The 15,431-nt window shown below is 39.2% G+C and overlaps 1 protein-coding gene across 1 annotated transcript in view; it reads right to left on the bottom strand.

The window, feature by feature from the left end:
- LOC131246540 (uncharacterized) overlaps nt 1-15,431 on the bottom strand; it is a 79,939-nt gene that overhangs the window by 43,256 nt on the left and 21,252 nt on the right. The gene's annotated exons all lie outside the window — the stretch shown is intronic.

Genomic DNA, 15,431 nt, shown 5'->3' with positions numbered 1-15,431 from the left:
TCGACTTTGTGGTTATAGAATGGTGGTTTAATTTAGATATTAATGTGGGCCTACCATTCAGGGTCGTTGTGTCTAAGTGGTTTTCAAGGATGGTCTTTTATCGCATGGTTTTGATACTTGCCCTATGTGGCCTATTTTGATAATTGCCCTATGTGGCTTGTTTTGATATCGTCCTATATGGATTTGTCTTGGTATTTTTCCTATATGGGTTCGATGTTTTATACTGTGCAACCATGTGATGGTAAACCCCATATATTTTAATATGATTGGCCACTAGTCGACAGGGTTCCCTTAAACATCCTAAGATGGTAATCTCATGAGCCGGGGATGGTGGTATGGGACCTATGCTAGAGCTGTCGGCCTACGCTGGTGACGAGCCCTCGTAGTGACCTTGAACTTATTTAAATTGGATGATTGTAACTGAACTAATAATGGTTTGACTAATCATGCATCCATAGCATATTGCGATAACGAGTGGCTAATTCTGGATGCTGTAGCATGTACCCTTAGGATCACTGGGGTATCGTTTCGCTAGCTCCCAGACCATCGACTATCAATTTGTTCCGACTGGATGATTTTTCCAGGTTCGATGATTGCATGGGTGACGAGCCCAACTTCCGCATGGATGTGCATCCCTGGGGTGTGACTGCATTCACGCATCCATGCATCTAATAAGACTGGCATCGTGTATTGTTTTGTATGCTTTACTTTTATACTATTTCTTACCTAATGCGGTAGTGTGTAATCTTGAGGGAAATTCACACTGAGTTGGCCACTCATCCATCAAATATATAACTGTACAGGTAAAACAGGTGGCCCAAACGACATTCATGTTCATATTGATGAGGAGCAGGCTATGGTTGATAGGGGTGCATGACTGTATTTGTTAAGAGTTGCTACATGATTTCACAGTTCAAGATTGTTGCAGTTTACCTTGTTTCAAATGTAATGTTATTTCATTTTGTATTTGTAAGAATGAGGACATTGGTTTGTATAAGTCATTATGGGAAGCTCTTGTATATTTAAATAATAATGCAAACTTCTTTTATGTTTGATTTGTCCATACTACGCTCATCTACTTACTCTGAATGGAAAAAAAATTGTGCATTCAAATTTGACCATCCTTTAAGGTTAACACTCGGGTTGTTGGGAAATGGGTCATATACTCGGGTCCTGAAAATATGGGGCGTTACAATACTACCCAAGTTAGGACTTTTTGGGCCCAGTGGTCGACAAAGTAGATGGATCAGATCAACCCATTGTGAGCCTTAAGTTATGGTACCAATGGTTTAGTAAAAAAGGAAGTGAACACGTTGAAAACCACGATCCATACAACATTACAACCATGACCCATATAACATGGCAACTATGACCCATGCAAACCACGACCCAAATGGGCCCACATTGATGTATATGTATAATCTATGCCGCTCATACTTTTTGCCATGTCATGTTAGGGGTATGACCGAAATATCAGCCTGATCCAATGCTCGTGTGGGCCACAAAATAAAAAATAATGGTGACTGTTGAAACTTTTCAGACTCACAGTGATGTTTGTTAGAAGTGCACACTGCCTAAGTCAGGACTTTTTGAGCCCATGACAAGCTACTCGTGTGGGCCAGTTCGCCGTGGGCCGAAAGAGTCTTAACTTGGGCAGCATCCACTTCTAACAAATATCACAGTGAGCTTGGAAAGTTTCAACAGTCACTATTATTTTCTATTTTGTGGCCCACACAAGTACTGGATCAGGGTGATATTTGGGCCTTACCCCACACATACATCAATGTGGGCCCATATGGGTCGTGGTTTGCATGGGTCATAGTTGTCATGTTATATGGGTCGTGGTTGTCATGTTAAATGGATCGTCGTTTCCACATGTTCACTTCCTTTACTACCCAGCCATTGGTACCATGCCTAAGGCTTAAAATGAGGTGATCTAATCCATTCACCATGATGGCCAGCTCACCGTGGGCCCAAAAGGTCTTGACTTTGGCAGTGTCCACTTCTAATAAACATCATAGTAAGCCTGGAAAGTTTCAACAGTCACCAGTATTTTCTATTTTGTGGCCCACATGAGCACTGGATCAGTTTGATATTTGGTCCCTAGCCCTAAAATGACACGACAAAAAGGATGAGCGGCATGGATTATACACATACATCAATGTGGGCCCATATGGGTTGTAGTTTGCATGGGTTGTGGTTGTCATGTTATATGGGTTGTGGTTGTCATGTTATATCGATCGTGGTTTTCAAGTATTCACTTTCTTTACTACTCAACCATTGGTACCATAGCCTAAGGCCCAAAATGGGGTGATCTGTTCCATCCACTTTGTCGGCCAGCTCGTCGTGGGCCAAAAAAGTTAGGCCTTGTGTGGTGTCTACTTCTAATAAACATCGCAGTGAGCCTGGAAATTCTCAACAGTGGGTGATACTATCACCATTATTTTCTATTATGTGGCCCACACTAGCTCTGGATCAGGCTAATATTTGGGCCCTAGCTCTAAAATGACATGGTAAGAAGGATGGGAGGCATGGATTATACACATACATCAGTGTGGGCCCCACGAGTTAGACCTTTCCCACGCCCCAAAAAAGGATTCGGTACTCGTCATTAAATACGACGTAACTTCTAATTCACTGAAAAACCGTACAACTACTTAACCAAAGACAAAGGGCATTTTGATTAGGGTTGTTCACGAGTCGAGTGAGCTCGAAAAACTCGCTTGACTCGGCTCGAGTCAGCTCGGATTGACTCGACTTGAATGGCTGATTCGGATCGAATCAAGCTAATTTTTGGAAGCTCGAGTTGAGTTCGAGTCGAGTTTGAACATGGGGCATTTCAACTCGACTCGACTCGAAGCTCGAACTTGAGCTCGAGCTCGACTCGACTCGATTAATAAGTATATTAATAAATATAAGTTTAAAAAAAAAACAAAACAAAACAAAATAGCAACCTGACCCAACCCTAGCCTCCCTTTTTTAACTGAGTCTTGGATTTTCCGGCATGTGGGTTAGATTCCCGATCGTTGCTTTTTGCAGCTAAGTGGTCTGAAATGTGTACTTTTTAAGCTGAAAGTCAAAAGGCTCTTTGATTCGACCGCATTTTCTTTTGAAAAAAAAGAGAATGCGAATCTACTCTGCCTACTTTCTGGCCACTGGAATGTAGATCCCGTGATCTGCATTCCCTTGTTTTTGAGTCCTGAAACTCAAATATGCTTTTGTATTTTCTAACAATGCATAAGAAAATCAACATCTTGTTTGGCATTTTTTAACAATTCATACAAAACCAATATCAGGCTCTACATTTTTCAACCATTTATTCAATAACCGTCTCAATCTCTGCCTTTTTCAACCATTCACGAAGAACCCATCGCACCCTAAGCATCTTTCACATACATTTGTGGAATGCCCTATTTTTCTGCATTTTTATATAGAACATACAAAATCCACAATCTGCATTTTCAAATCATTCGTACAAAACCCGACTCGAGGGAATAAGCTCGAGCTCAACTGGAGGTCAACTCGACTCGACTCGAACCACTAGCTCGACTAGAACTCGACTCGACAGCTTTGACAAATAGCCAAGCTTCAATGTTGAGCTCGAGGCCGAGCTCAAGCTCAAGCTTGAGTACAACATGGACAAGCCGAGCCGAGCTTGGCCGACCTCGACTCAACTTGGCTCGATGCCCACCTCTAATTTTGATCCACATAATTTTCAAAAGCTTGCAGGAGGCCACCCTTGGAATATGTGAAAGGTTGAATCTCTTTAGGGAATTTGACCATACATTGAGGCTAGTACAACCAATTTCCCATATGTAATGTAACCCAAAGATATGTGACGCACACTTTCGGTTTTAGAGCTCATGGGAACTTCCATGGTGGGTCCCATCGTGATGCTTGTCAAACATCTACCCCATCATTTAGATGCACCATTCCATGGTGGACCTAGGGCTTAAAAATCAAGTCAATCCGTGACTTATGTGGGCCACACCACATACAGAAGTTGAGAGGTGCTACTCTCCATTAAAACATTCATAATCATTTGTTGGGCCCACTGAGATGTGGTTCACAAATCCAGACCATCCATTATGTGTGTCCCACTTGGATGAGGGGTCAGACCAAGTTTTAGACACATACAAATTTTAGGTGGGCCCCACCAAGTACTTTTATATTTTTTAGGCATGTCTTCACATGGTTTTAGATGGTATGGTCCACCTGAGTTCCATATACGGCTGATTTTTAGGATATCCGGTAATTTAAAGGGGAACCATCTAATGCACAGTGTTGATGTTCAACACACATCACGGTGGGGCCATATGTCTTCACATGATTTTAGATGGTATGGCCCACCTGAGTTCCTTATATGGCTAATTTTTAGGATATCCCATAATTTAAAAGGGAACCATCAAATGCACGGTGTTGATATTCGACACACACACACAGGAAAAGGTTTTATGCTGTTAAGCTCATGGGAACTTCCCATGAGGTCGAGCTGTGTGGGCCTCACCGTGATACATGTCAAACATCAACACCGTAAGTCAGATGCACCATTCCATAGGCCTTGGGCTTAAAAATCAAGTCAATCCATGACTTGTGTGAGCTACACCACATACAAAAGTTGAGAGGGGTTACCCTCCATTAAAACATTAATTCATAATCATTTGTTGGGACCACGAGATGTGGTTCACAAATCCAGCCCAGTCATTATGTGTGTCCCACTTGGATGAGCGGTCAGACCAAGTTTTAGATGCATCCAAATTTCAGGTGGGTTCCACCAAGTGCTTTTATATGTTTTAGGCATGTCTTCACATGATTTTAGATGGTATGGCTCACCTGAGATCCGCATACAGCTGATTTTTGGGATATCCCATAATTTAAAGGGAAATCATCAAATACAATGTGTTGATATTGGACACGCATCACGGTGGGGCCCACACAGCTTGGCCTCACGGGAAGTTCCCATGAGGTTGATCGCATAGAACCATATATATATATATATATATTCCACTCCATCCATCAGTTTTTACATATAATTTTAGGATGAGAGCCCCAAAACAATGAAGATTAAATTTACAAGTGGGCCACACCATAGGAAACAATGGCACAGAAATGCCTGCCATCGAAATCTTCCAGGGGCTCACTGTGATATTTCTTTTCTATCAAGCCGTTCATAAGGTGACTCCAAAGCTGGGGAGGGGAAAAAACAAATATCAACTTCATGTAAAGCCTTTGTGGCTCCAAGAAGTTTTGGACAGTGGGGGTTTAATCTCCACCGTTACTTGTGGTGTGGCTCAGTGTAGTCTTTGATCTCCTTGGCGAAACTGATGGACAGAGTAGATTCCACGTGGGCATCGCAGTGGGGTCCAAAAGAGCTTTGGGTGTTTCCGGAGCACACGGTAACACCTGTTCGCGAGGCATGTGTTTGGGATCCGAACCATTAGTGTGGTCGGCCAAAAGCGAGACCCAGATCCATTACTCAAGTGGTAGACTGCGTGAAAGATACCTCGTTTCAACAAAGGCCTTGGTATCGATTCCCTAGTGGGGGGCTAACAGTGAAGTGTTAACTGACAGGGGGTGTACTAACAAGCTCACGGAAAGGCTAAAAAAAAAAAAGGTGTTACAGCTGGTGTATTAACGTCAGCAAGTTACGTGGGTGTTATAGCTAAACCGTTCATCCATTTGGTGAGCTAGTCTTACTGCTTGAGACGAAAAATAAGGCAAATATAACTATCAATTGGACCACACTACAAAAAGCAACAGGGGATTGAACGTTTCGGGTCACAGAAGTTTTGGATCAATATGAAAAAAAAATAAAATCCTCTTCATTCAAGTATTAGTGACCTTATGAACAGATTGTACGGAAAATAAACGTTTTGGTGGACCCTACGAATTTTTTAACAGTGAAATTCATTATGTCCGCTGCTATTTATGGTGTGGGCCAGATGATCTTTGGATATGATTTATTTTTTGAATAATGCTCTAAAATGATCTCTAAAAATAGATTAACTGTGTAGATATAATAAATACATCACTGTAAAGCCCATGTAACTTTGATCTCCTTTAAACGGTTTCGTACACATCGTCTCTGCACGACACATACCTACAGCAGCTATATAGTCTGAGGTACACCAGCCAATCCGCTTCCCCTAGCATGCGGAGATGGATTGGCTACCACCCCTGCCACCAGCCAATGGGTGGTGGTCAGTGCTCTATGGGACCCACCATGATGTTTCATCAATTCTATCCTATCTCTTATTTTAGATCATTTCATGGTCTTATGAAAAAGGTGGTCAGTGCTCTATGGGACCCACCATGATGTTTCATCAATTCTATCCTATCTCTTATTTTAGATCATTTCATGGTCTTATGAAAAAAACAGGTATATCCCAATCTCAAGTAGACCGTATCATAGGAAACAATGTTGAATGAACTTCAACTATTAGAAACTTTTTGGGCCCCATAAAAGTACTGGATCACGATTATCTTTGTTTTTCCCTTCATCTGGGTCTTTATGACCTAATCAACAAAGATTTGATGTCAAATAAACAGTACAGTCGGCCTTAGTAGGATTTAAATGATAGATATCCAATTACTATTGTTTTCCTGTGGTGTGGTCCACCTAAGATTTATAACCCTTTAATTTTTGTCATAAAGCCCTAAAATGATCTTTAAAAATGAATGAACGAAGTAGATGAAATACATACATCATAGTGGGGCCCGCAGATCACCGACCACCAGCCACGGGGATGGTGTCATGGGGAGTAGCCAATCCGTTCCCATGCATAAGGCTCGTACAGAGTACAGCCGTACAGGAGAGTAAGCTGCAGTTGTTGTACTAACTAGAAAAGTAAACGTGTTATTATTGTACATAAATGTAAAGATACTGAGAATGATTTTCATGGAACCATTAAGCTGCCAAGGACACTGGTCATTTGACGACGGGGCACCTTCCAAAAACGCAAGAGACAAAAAGTGGCTGAGCAAAAAAGTATTGCCAGAGGAACACATTTCAAGAAGAAGATAAATAAAAGACCAGGTGGTGATGAATTAGCTGCCATAGCAGTTGAATAAAGAGAAAAATATCTTAAAGACAGGTGTAAATCAAATCTACAAAGAATAAAGTATCTAACAAAATAAATTGTCTTACATCAATCCTATCAAACTAATCAAATTATTTATCCTAAGAGTAGCAACGATAATTCTTAGTTGTAATCTAATAGTAATAATCTTTACTTGTAATCTAAGTCTATACCTTTACATGGTACAAATCCTAATTCCAATTCTAATTTAAGCAATTTATCTTTTAAGAAGGCATCTTTTATAAGGACGGTAAAATTTTTATAGACGATCTTCATTTTTGGCAGTTGCCCAATGAATTGTGTGAAGACTATATTACTTGTTTAAAAGAACGAAAATCTGATGTAAAGTAGTAACAACAGGTTGAATTTGTACAACATGTCCAAGATGGTTTGGAATACAAACTGTATAAAATTTTTGTTGGAACGGAGTTTGCATATTTATATAATTTAACTTGAAATATATCCCGGTATGAAGCTCTCCTTCAAAAGAGAACAAGACAAAAGAACTCGTCAGCTAGGACATACTATTATGATCCTAATGACGAGGTGACAACGGTCAAAGTAATGGCCAAATAGTCATTCATTTATTCCGTGTTGGTTAAAGTAGAAGCAACCGCATTGGCCACATAGAAAACTCAAAGGATATATACATTTGATATTACCCGGGTCGATGAGATCTTCAATATAATGTTGGCCAGGAAATTTATTAAAATTTTAATCAACCATAAAATACCCACGATCGAATAGTTGAAAAGGACCGAGTATTGCAAATGGCATGGAACTCATTGCTATTCCACTGATAGATGTGTCGTTTTCAAGAATTTCATCAAAGACGATATTAATCGAGGATTGCTTAAAATTTTTGAGAATGAAAAAGAAGCAATACAAATCGACATAGATCCATTTCCACCTAACATGAAGATTAACATAGCAATAGTCAATCCTCAAAAGTTGGTTCAACTGTGATAAAAAGTCGACATTGGGCTTTGTGATAAATAGGTTGAGCGCGGCAACCTAGCAAAGTATCTAGGATGCCTTCACGAACAACTATGAGCGCGAAACGTGGTCGAAAGCAACTTCATCCATCAATTGCAGCGAGCCACATTTGTGCGAACAATGCACAAGGCCAACTCGACCAACTGGACTGTTTCCTTGTCCAAATAACCAAACCAAATCATGATTTGCGCAAATGGAAGGAGGTGACTCTTATCTTCAACGGAGAGCTCACCATATCCATTCTTGACCAGCTCCAATACTGAGATGTAAGATGGTCAAACTTGACCCTACCCAGGAAGGAATTTGGAGGAGGGTTAGTCACCCTAAGTTCCCAACCGTGCCTAAAGGGATGACCCGCACTCAGAAATGACATTGGCAGAGGCAACAGACCACTAAGCGTAGAGAATTGGCTGTTGTAGAGAATAAACCTCCGAAAACGACTATGCGGTCACGGCCAATACTGAGTATTTCGTAACCAGGAGATGAAAAAATAATTGTGAACATGGTGAATTTGACTATACAACCTACGAATGATTGTAGAGCATGTTTCGCATAAGTCATCTTCAAATAACCAGCAACTTGATAAGGAAGGTGCTAACCTTGAAGAATCGATCAAGTACCTTAGCGATGAATGCTTTTCGGGTGACGATCTGTTGATCAAAGAACTCCTCGCGAAAGCAAAATCATTAAAGGAAACTTCACCTAATCCTAGTGGAAAAGGGACAGTTCTAACAACTAATGATTTACTTGTGATAAAAAATACGAAGGAATGATTGAATTCAGAAACACTGGGGGGTAATGTCTAAATTTTGTAATACAATTTGGGTCGCTTTCACTAGTTATATTGGACTATAATATGGTATTCACCCTACCGTTGAGTTTTCACGCTAAACCATTTCGGTCCAGCAAGATAGAAAGAGATGTAGAGGAACTCAGTCCTCCTATAATTATACAACACGATTCCTTTCACTTTGAAGAGGATGTTAATAATGTATCGACTGTCATTGTTGAGCTAGGCACGCCTTTTGAAAAAGTAGTCATAGAAAGACTTACTCACACTATGACTCAATATTTGAAGCCGTTATATATTTCATTTCACTTGGAGGGACGTCTAGTCACCAGGATCCTGGTGGACAATGGCGTAGCTATGAATATTCTCCTAGTTAGAATGATGACAAAATTGGGGGAAAAAAACTCCGGATGATCTAATTTTGACTGAAGTCATGGTAAATAATTTTGTTGGAGTAGTAACGCAGACGCATGATATCATGCTTATCGATTTGATTGTGAGAACCAAAAAAGTGTTGGTTGTTTTCTTCGTAGTTTACGCTTCATCAAATTACAATGCCTTATTGGGGAGAGATTGGATGCATTCTTTCTCATGAATCCCGTCATCTTTGTACCAATTCATGATCTTCTTAAATTAAGGCAATGTCAAATTGATTTTAGCTGATATTGAGCCATTCTTAGCCACATCCAATGTGAGCGAAGCCTATTTTTATGGAAATGAGCTTGGGCCGATACATTTTACTGGAAGAGATAAATATGAACGTCCAACTGGGATATACGCCATAATCAATCTAAATAACATAGTGCAAGATATTGCTACTATGTTACATTTAGATAATGATTTGCCAAAGGCTATAATACTCTATTCGGCAGTCACATGTTGTACCATAGAAGAAGTCCTGTGATAAGTTTATCATCAATTAAGGAAAGAATGGCTGAGTTCAAGACTAGAATAAGGCAACTCGAGGAAAGCTTGAAAGAGTATGGTAATGGATGCTTCGTCGACATGAACGGAATTATAATACCGACTAATGAGGTAGCCGGGGATGACATAGAGTTAAAGGATTTGAAACAGGCCCTAGAAAAGTTAGAGGATTCTCAAGCCTTAATCCAGGATAATCTGGTTAGAGTAAACTTAGGAACATAACAAAATCCTACGACTATTTTTATCAGTGGTTTATTGGAGCCGGAAGTTCAGGCCGAACTCACTAATTTGATCGGAAAAGTTGTCGGCTGTTTTGTGTAGGACCACCATGAAATGTACGGACTAGACCAAAACCTAGTCGAGCACAGGTTACCAAGAAAAGAAGGGTATTAACCGCAAAAGCAACTGTCTATACGAATGACAACCAAAGTTACTTAGAAAATAAAAGAAAAGATCGAACGATTGTTGAATGTAGGATTTATTAGACTATTAAATATGTCGAATGGATTTCTAACGTGGTTCCGATTATCAAGAAAAATGGTAAACTCCAGGTTTGTATTGATTTTAGGAACTTTAATCAAGCCACGCCTAAGAATGATACCTAATGTCCATGGTTGATCAATTGATTGATAGAGTAGCAGGGCATAACATGGTTTCCAATATAAACAATTCATCTTTCATAAAGGTTTTTTTACAGTTGCTCTCTATGATCTATTGTAAGTATTTCCTTTGTATCCGATTGTTTCTACATACAAAAATTCTTTCATATTAAAGACATTGTGCAACCCATCTTCGGAGGAAGAACTCCACCCTCCGATAATCACGTGGCTAAATAAGCGATCGATCTTCTCAAGTCTCGATCATATATAATCGCATTCGACATATCTGTCTATCTCGATGCTTGGGGTCAAGTTGTTTAATTTGAATCAAGCTGCATCATCAGTTGTGGCACACCCTGCACGGACCATACGTGACCAAAACAAATGGAGAGCCAACGGAGGTGGGCCACATATTCATTTCAAGATAATGAACCGTTAAGGAGAACATCAACAATGAGTTAAGGTCAACAGGCTCATGTGGTCCACTTAAGTGGGGCATGCTCACATAGATCTCCTACTGCGCACATGCTCCAGATGTTGCACATATGCCGCATGTCATCGCACTTCACCTTCTCTCACCTCGTGCGAGTTGCTGGTGGTGCTCGGGTGCATTCACCATAGCCAACGGATACACCGACTACGTAATAAGTAAACCATGGGTGCACCGTGATATGTGTTTCTTATCCATGTCGTTCATCCATTTTGTCAGCTCATTTTAGGGCATGAACCCATAATTGAGGCATATCCAACATATTCATTGTGGCCCTAGGAAGGTTTAAACGGTGGACATCATTATCCCCACCGTACTTGTACTTCCTGTACTCAACTCTAGCTGCTCCATTGGATAATGCATTTTATGCATTGTGCATTTAATGCAACCCAACCCAAGCATATCCAACCTTTTTGGGCTCATACCTTAAATGATATTTGAAAATGGATGGATGGCATGGATAAACAGATACGTCATGATGGGGCCCACAGGAGCCCCTATATGGACCGATAATTGTCTAGCCGAGGTCGGACACAATCCGCTTTCGACTTAGAGCTCTTCTTGTGTTTAATGTATGACAAACATGAAAGCTAAAAAACACCATCATATTTGTTTCGACACAACAATCTCTTCCTTATTTTAAAGTATTTTTCGATAGAACTGTGTAATTAGGAAAAAATAATAATTTATATCCATGATTTAACCTAATTCTTATAGGAATATCAGTTAATTGAGTTTTGAACTAATATTCTTTTATTATAAGATTTAAATTAATTCACTCGGATATTTCAATCAATTAATAGATTTTCATAACCAATCTACATGTTATGTCATGTACAAAATTCTATTTCGTGGGTGCTACAGAGATTCAACCCAAAATTTCACATGAAATAGTTCCACTTCTACAAATGTACAGGTGAATCTACCAGGGACATGTTGTAAACAATCTCTCTCTTTTACCGTTAAATTAGCTATCTCACATTGTAGTAGTAATTGTTATTGCAAATTATAGATTTACAAATTTTGTAAAAATAATAAATAAATCGGAAAAATAAGGAAAGGCTGAAGCACATGTAATCACACTATTCTTAAAGCATTATTCGCTCATTCTCAAAGTGAATGAGAATATTGATAAGTTGCAGGCAAATAGCTTCTAGGACACGATGAGCCTGTATGTGATTCTGCGTTCAACAAACACGAATAACCATGAATGGAACTTTGTGTACACAAATTTATTTCTGACAGATAAATGAAACAAAATCCCAGATCATAGAGAAAATTAGAAAGTTTGTTGTTGGTTTAGACCACTACTTTCGTCTATTTCTCGAGGACTGCTGGCTAAGGTTCATATTGAATATGGCTGGCTTGATCTTGGTCTGCTTGTTGGGTTGTATGTGAGAGTAGTTCATGTTGTTGGTGATGGTCCAATGAACCACCCATGCACTGTTTATGTAGGCCGGGGTTGCTGACCATTTTGGTCCTGGATCATAACTAGGCATTTAGACTCATCGGTTAGCCGTTTTATGACACTTGGACTAGCCACATACAACAATTTATGAATGGTCTGGTTTAATGTTGCATGTGCAGTTAAAACTCTCTTAAACGGCTAGTTTTCAGCCTCTGTAAAAGACACACTAGTCTCATTCAGACTACTTGCCCACTCTAGCAACCTGACCATATTCTCTGTCGCACCATGACTCGCACCAGTTCGTGTAAGGTCGTGAGGGAGCGATCCAATATGCACGTGCGAAGTGCGCCAGTAGCGCCTTCACAATCACATTGCCTCACATGCCCACACCCTCGCATTGAGCCTAAGACCGTGTGCCTGGAACACACAAGCCCCGATACTCCATGTATCAACCAAGCAAATAATAAGGTGCTCCACACCCCATATATAAATACAATATTTTCTTCTCTTCTTTTTGATATAGGACTATTCCTAAACACCAAAAAACCAAGTTTTTTCCAAACAAAATTCTATATATATATATATAATCGACATTTTTCACAACAGTAACACTATTTCACACCTTAGGAGTGGGACTCGAGAGTGTCAATTCTCATTTTCGTGGGATCTCAAATTGCATGCTGGGTTTTTAAGGTTAAAATTTAGAAAATTTTACAAAAACTATTAAATTAATATAGAATTTACATTCCGGTACCTCTTCAAGGTCTTAACAAAGCTTCCTCATTAATTGACATAATTATCATTTAACTATTTTTCCTTATATTCTTTGACGGATGGTTGTGTGGGCGTGCGAGTAATGGGTTGGTGACTTCGGTAGGCCCATTGTGATGTTTATGCCAAGGGTTTAGTTAATGGATGCACATGGGTAAATGCGTCATTTGGTTGATGATGAATAGTAGTAATTAGAATCAATGTAAAATGGAATGCAATAAAATCATATAAATTAGAATCCTCTCAAAAGATTGAGAATCGCATGTAAATGCCATGAACAACTGGATTTTTTAAAGTGAGCCCACTTTTATAGGCTACCCCAGGCTTTGAATTTCCTTGCCGTTAGCCAAAGTATAGATTTCCATGGTGCTTATTACAATTAGTATGTCAAATGTCATTAATTCTAATTAGGGGTATCAAACTGATTTACTTAATGCATTTCCATTACAAGCATCCAAACATAATTTTTGGATTCCAAATGTATTCTAATTACAGTCATCAAACATAATTCAGGATTCCAATTCACATAAAGTCCTTTTACCATGTGATTTGGATTCTATTGTATTCCAATTACAAGCATTCAAACAAGTCCTAAAATCCACCCCAACTATCAGGTGCTTCATCTCATGTCCGAAACAGTGTACAAGGCAATGATCACCCTTCAAATTGTTTCCCTGGTACGGCCCACCTAAATCACGGATGGTCCTGTTTTTTAGGCTCAAAGCCTAAAGTTTAATGTGAAATCTAATGTTTGGAGTGGATTTCATATAATCATCATGGTGGGCCCTATAAAAAGCAAGGGTGGACATTTCTCTTCCAACTATTTTCTTTGGTGTGGCCCACCTGAATCACAAGTCATATTGATTTTTTTACCTTGGGGCCTAAACAAGGATTATGCTTCGAATAGTTAGAGTGGATTTCGCATATACATCATGGTGGGCCATGCGAAAAATCAAGCCTTGACGTCCCATAGGACTGAAAATGGATATTATTTAGAAACATAGATATTAAAAGGAACTCTATCGGACATTGCTCTTTATTTTAATGGGGCCCACCATGATGTTTATGTAAGATCCACTTTGTCCATTAGATATTTAGTCCCATAAAAAAATCAGGATGGCTCGTGATCATGGTGGGCCACCTTAAAGGAAACAATTGGGAGAAAGACATTCGTCCTTAATTTTCATAGGGCGCACTGTGATAATTATATGACATTTATTCCAACCATTAAATGGCACACCAAAATTTAGGCCTGGAACCTAAGAATTAAGCCCATTCAAGGTTTAGGTGGTTCACATCAAGGGAAATAATTTGGAGTGTGAGCATTGCTCTATACATTGTTTCCAATCGTGTGGTCCACTTGAATCATAAATGGAGGCGATATTTGGGCCCTTGGATCAACATGGGGTGACACTGTAGATGGTTCGGGTGAATTTTACATAAACATCACAGTAGGCCCCACCCGAGCCAACGACCCATTTGCTCACATAATGGCAGTGACCAAAGGTACTAGGATGATAATAATATTGATTAATGATACAGCTTTTTGAAAAAAAAAAGAGTGATACAAGGTGTTGGAATGATAATTATATCAATTACTGAGGTAGGTTTCTGAAAACCTTTTTGAAAAAGGTACCAAACGTAAATTCTATACTAATTAGGTTGTTCTTTTTATAAAATTTCTTGAATTTTAAAGATTGTAGTCTCATTTCCCTTTTTCCATTGCAAGGTTTTGTTAGAGGATAAGACAAATTTCTGGCATGACCTTACAAAGTCGACATTTATCACAAAGTTATGGCCTTAGATGTCATAGTCAAGTGAGATATAACTGCCTGCTTTTTTAAAAAAAAAACTTCCAAGAGATTGCACCTCCACTCCACTTAAAGTGACAATATAGGCACTAGTAGATTTAGACTCCTCAATGTCACAACTCCAGCCTACATCATTGAACCCTTCTCAAACAACAATATAACTCGGTGGCTAACCTTTCTATTCACATATTCTCCTGTTGACTTGACACAGTTATGCTAGTTACGCGCCTAGGTTGGAGGGAGATTTGAGCCTAGAACCCTGGTGAGAAAAGCTGCGCCATTAATCAGGGCACCATGCTCATTTGAACTATCAACTTCAGACAGTTTTATTACTTAGAAAATTTGTTATTATAATTATTTCTAATGTATCAAAGTATGAATATATCTTTAAACTAATAAATTTTAAATTTTGTTATTATAAATATATCTAATTTAATACTTTAGTTGAGTCAAATAAAGACTCAGCTAGGTCTTCCAGTCAACTCGACGAGATTGGACATCGAGTTGAGTCGAGTATATAGTTTTTTAGTTGTTCAAAACCTAAAACCTCAATAAAAAGGGAT

The sequence above is a fragment of the Magnolia sinica genome, chromosome 5 (assembly GCF_029962835.1).
Source record: "Magnolia sinica isolate HGM2019 chromosome 5, MsV1, whole genome shotgun sequence".
Lineage (NCBI taxonomy): Eukaryota > Viridiplantae > Streptophyta > Magnoliopsida > Magnoliales > Magnoliaceae > Magnolia > Magnolia sinica.
The sequence above is the reverse complement of the archived record's forward strand: the minus strand, read 5'-3'. Positions and strand labels throughout refer to the sequence as shown.